The following is a 5,309-nucleotide window of genomic DNA, read 5'->3' as shown; positions in this document are numbered from 1 at the left end:
CGACTCCGACTTGATTCTCGACACAAACGGCTTCTCTTGGCTCAACTTTCGGATCATGAGGAGGAGAAGTCTTCTTCTTCTAGGGGCAATCCTTGATGAAATGACCGGGCTTCTTGCAAAGGTAACACTTCAAGGGCATATCATAGCATCCAATTCCGGGGTGATAAGCTTGCCTACACTTGAAACACTTGCGGGTCTCCTCAAGGTTGTCTTCCGACGAGGGAGCTTATCCACCTTGCACATGTCCACTTGGTCCTTGTCCTCTTGGAAAGGGCTTCTTCTGCTTGTTAGCAGATGACGAAGATGAAGGCACAAAGGATCTCATGCCACGGGAGTTAGGACGATGATTGACTTGAGCATTGGCATCTTGTTGGTTCCGGAGAATTTGAGTAAGAGCTTCCGTGATAGTATTCTGCACCTTGGTTGGTCGCACCATCTTCTCAAGACACCAAATAAAGCAATCATGTTAGCACCTAACAAATAGCATACACAAAGAGACTACCAACTTAGGTCCTTAAGTCTACCCCATCTCTAATTAATTGTTCAAGGTCAAGTTCAAACTAAGTTTGGGGTACACGTGTATGCGTCGGGAGCAACAAAGACTCTGATACCAACTGTGAACCCCCGCAATTAAGCGGAAAATATAACTTATAAAATGCGAAATTTTAGGAAATTTTTGAAACTTTTAAAGTTTATAAAGCGCGGGTTCATAAGAATCTAAAAGACAAATAAAGAATGCAGAAATAAAGATTAAATTATACAAACGCGATAGTCAAAGGTGAGGGAAAATATATCCCTCGAATGACAAAATGATAAATGGTGAGTCTAAGCAATGCTAATAAACAAACTACTAGTCCAAGGTTTAGTTCTCGCTAGCCCACACGTCTTCCCCACGTAAGCATCTTCACAACCTGTCATTCATGTAAACATGAACGCCACAGTCAGTGGGGAGTAACTCAAAGTTCTCCCAGCCACAAAATGTCGAAACACAGATAAACAAGAACATATTAGAACATCATGAATATAAACATTTGATTCAAGTATTGAAACATGAGACTAACATTCAAAACATGCGTAGTCAATCATAGATAAGGCATATGATACATACATATGAGACAATCGAACTAAAACGTCATAAATGATAATACAACTATAAACACGATAGCATATCATAGGTCACGGATAAACAAGACTAACATCATGAAACATGTGAATGGAAACCTTAGCCATGAACTTTGAAAGCCAAATAACATACAATACACGAAATGAGACTACTAACATCACATAATAAGCAAAGCATCCGGCTCAGAGGCTACCTTTAAAGCATGTCCGAGACACAAGTCTTTAAGTACCTTGGCTTAGCGGTTACCTTTAAAACATGTCCAAGGCACGACCTCTAAAGTATCTGGCTCAGCGGTTACCATTAAAACAAGTCCAAATACTACAAACAAGTGCCCGACTCAGAGGTTACCTTTAAAACATGTCTGAGGCACAACACATAAAGTATCTGGCTCAGCGGTTACCTTTAAAACATGTCCAAATACTATAAACAAGTGTCCGACTCAGAGGTTACCTTTAAAACATGTCCGAGACACAACATATAAAGTATCCGGCTCGGATTTACCTTTAAAACATGTCCAAATACTACAAACAAGTACCCGACTCAGAGGTTACCATTAAAACATGTCCGAGGTACAACAAACAAGTATCCGCTCAGTGTTACCTTTAAAACATGGCCAAATACAACAAACAAGTGCCCGACTCAGAGGTTACCTTTAAAACATGTCCGAGGCACAACAAACAAGTATCTGGCTCAGCGGTTACCTTTAAAACATGGCCAAATACAACAAACAAGTGCCCGACTCAGAGGTTACCTTTAAAACATGTCCGAGGCACAACAAACAAGTATCCGCTCAAATGGTTACCTTTAAAACATGGACAAATACAACAAACAAGTACAACAAACAAGCATAACAAATAAGCACATAGAACGGGATTATTAATGTCACATTCATACTTATGGCTTGCATCTCACCATAAGTACGGATGGGAACATCAATCCCGACGACCTTATCGCAACTAGAGGGCCTATGGCTCACCCCTAGAATCCGATAGGACCGTGACTCAGGGACGGGATGATCAATGTCACATTCATACTTATGGCCTGCATCACCATAAGTACGGATGGGAACATCACTTCCGACGTTCATACCGCAACTAGAGGGCCTCAGGCTCACCCCTAGTATCCGGTAGAACCAAGACTCTCACAACCGAACAATACTAGACATTATTAAGAATACGACTCACTACAAGTAACTATTTATAATAAATATCTCATACTTGTATTATATTAATAAATATTCCAATTCATAATTTAACATGCCGATTATATAAAATATAACAAGCGATAATGAATAATTTACGAGATAAAATGAGACCAACTCAAGTGACTCATTTACGAACCCAAAACACAAACTATACATGGCCCATTAAATGGAACCTATTAGAGCTAACCCCATAATCATGTGAAGCCCAACATAAGCTTTATATAAAATCCGATAAGTGGCATACAATAAGCCCAACAATTGAAATCAATTGAGCCCAACAAACAAAATAAATGAGTCCAACAAAATAAACATGTAAAAGAACGATATTTAACGAATCACGTTATATAAAACACGAGACGGAAATTAAACAATTCGAATAAACTAAACTTGGCGTCAAAAGCACCCATTTTGGGACCAAAGTTAAGACGGAAAAATAATTAAATAATGGAATTTCACAATTATAAATCATGAGAGGAAAATATATAAATAAACGATATTTAGCAGTATTAAATCAATGCATACATGACCACCTAAGATGCCTTTAGCTATAGCATTCCACTTATGTTCCACATATCTAGGAGGTATGAAAGGCTTAGAATAAGTCCATGCCAAAAACAGAGGTGTAACCATAATTCCTGCCCAAATCAGCCCGAAACAAGCAATGACATGGTCACTCTAAGACGGTTTTTAAATCATGTCTGCCTAATGTGTTCACTAATTAATTAATGAAGTCGCAAAAACATAGCAACGATCATTTGAATGGGTTTAAAAGCACTAAAGTAATGGAAAGAGTTGAACTTGTAGAATTGCTGAAACTCCAAAGTGATTGAATTGGTCAAAGCAAAAGGCATCATTGAGCCAAATCCCATAACAAGAAGAGATTCTATGAACTATTTAGTTTAAGTTCCTTCTGACCGAATCATTTTCTCCACCATCATTATATAAATATCGCATTTTTCTGAGTTCATGTAAGACGGTATTCTCCCCATACAAGTAAGTGAATTCATTCATGGGTATGTACTCAAGACGGAAATTAACAATTTCACTTAAATCAACAAGAAAAACAACCCTGGACAGTAGCCTAATACACGGCTATACAGCCCATATACACAGTTTAAACAATTTATGAAGCCGTCTTAAGACAAGTATTTAAGCATGTTGCAAGACGAGAATTAACCATACAAAGGACCCATATCATACTTGGATACACACTTGAGACATACGTAAACAAATTGGCTCAAACCCAAGCTAGAAACCCGTCTAAAAACAGCCCCAAACATGACTCGACACAACCCCCTTATTTGACCAAAGCAACAGTTTGAACCCATCTTAAGACGAGTTTTTAAGCATACAAAAGAAGAAATATTTCCCATACAAATGACCAAATTCATACATGGATATGCACTTGAGACGGAAATAATAAAGTTGGCTCGAACCATCAACCAAACATAGACCAAAAACGAACACAAAACCGTCTCACAGCCCCCTTTTATTCACGTTTTAACAAAGTCCCAAAAGTGCTACTTGCATTTTTTGGATACAACCCGAAACTATGGTCATTGCTACATTAAATGCAAATTTATATAATCTGCAATGACTGAATCTTTTAAAAACCAACAATTGCTTTACGTCTTTTACCAATAACAAAAATCAGGATTAGTTGTAGGATTTTTCAACCCCAAATAGCTACTGACTGCCGAAGTCCTTTTAAGCTTGTGTATCAATTTAATTACCTGCAACGTACCAGAAGGTACAAAGACTCAATTGAGCTATACTCCGACACCAATGAGACAAAATTTAAGACGGAATTTAACACAATAAATTTAAGCAAACAAGTGATAAAAGTATAAAGGACCAAACTTTATCAAACAAGGGCATATAAAACGACACCTAAGACGGAATCTCGACATTTTGTCGAGTAACCTATCACCGTTACCTTAAACGCTCCTTATTCTTCGAATAAACGGTCCCCAAAGCTTGAGTCATACTCCAGGTCTTCAAATCCTTCATTAAAGAGCAAGAAAACGGGATAAAGAGGCTAAAAGACGAAACTTTTATAAGACGGCGCAAAATGAAACCATCACAAAAATGAGACTTTATTACCTTGAATGATGAAGGAGGAAATAAGGAGGAGAATGGTACAAAAATAAAGAGGAATGGTTGAGAAATGAAGAGGAAATCTTGGTTTTAAGCAGACGAAAATGGCGTTTACAAAGCTCTGTCTAAAAATTTGGTTTGTTGCTGTGACAGGTAAGACGTAAAAGGAAGGGAAGTCATGGGAAGAGGGTTGGTCAACAACAACAAAAGAAAAAGAATAAAGTGTGAGAGGTAAAAAAAAACAATTGATTATATTAGTTGGGTGATGAATTTGAGCACTGAGTTGTCGATACGGGATAGAGCGAGAATAGATTAGCCTCACATGTGAAAATGTGACGGTCTATAGCTAGACGGAAATTCGCCTTAAACCTACTATAATTTAAGACGGATGTTTACTATCATTAATATTATTATTATTAATACTAACCGACTAAAATACATATTTTTATATAAATTAAGCTTTAAAATATTATTTTATAAAAATCGTGTTTAAAATAAAATTAATAAAATTAAATAATTTAAAATTATGAAATAAAGTAAGTAACAGTTAAATAAATTTTAAATGTCAAAATGAGAAATTCGCGGGTGTTACAATCACCCCATCTTTTAAAAAGTTTCGTCCTCGAAACTTGAAAATAGAAATGAAGGGTTATAAAAATAAAGCTGGACTTTATGAAATTGGTATTTAAAATATTAAAAGGTTACTTATTGTAAAAATTAAAATTCTTTCAAAAGTTTTAAGCAAGATTTTCCAACAGCACCAGATTCTCGTCAAAAGAACGAAAGTGTTCTCGTTGCGCATTCAAGAACATCACACTCCAAATCGAAGATAAGGTCAAAAACCAAATCATTTGCAGAAATTCAAAGTCAAAATACTTCCAAAAA

The 5,309-nt window shown here is 36.6% G+C and overlaps 1 long non-coding RNA gene across 1 annotated transcript; it reads right to left on the bottom strand.

Annotated features, from left to right (window-relative positions):
* Positions 1-793: 793 nt before the first annotated feature.
* LOC141621495 (uncharacterized) lies at positions 794-4,565 on the bottom strand. Its single transcript, XR_012532386.1, has 3 exons — positions 4,431-4,565; positions 4,264-4,331; positions 794-911 (listed from the first exon to the last, which is right to left on the bottom strand). It is a non-coding gene; the product is annotated as an uncharacterized LOC141621495 (long non-coding RNA).
* Positions 4,566-5,309: the final 744 nt, after the last annotated feature.

The sequence above is a fragment of the Silene latifolia genome, chromosome X (assembly GCF_048544455.1).
Source record: "Silene latifolia isolate original U9 population chromosome X, ASM4854445v1, whole genome shotgun sequence".
Classification (NCBI taxonomy): Eukaryota; Viridiplantae; Streptophyta; class Magnoliopsida; order Caryophyllales; family Caryophyllaceae; genus Silene; species Silene latifolia.
Note: the sequence above shows the minus strand (reverse complement) of the source record. Positions and strands in the feature narration are given on the sequence as shown.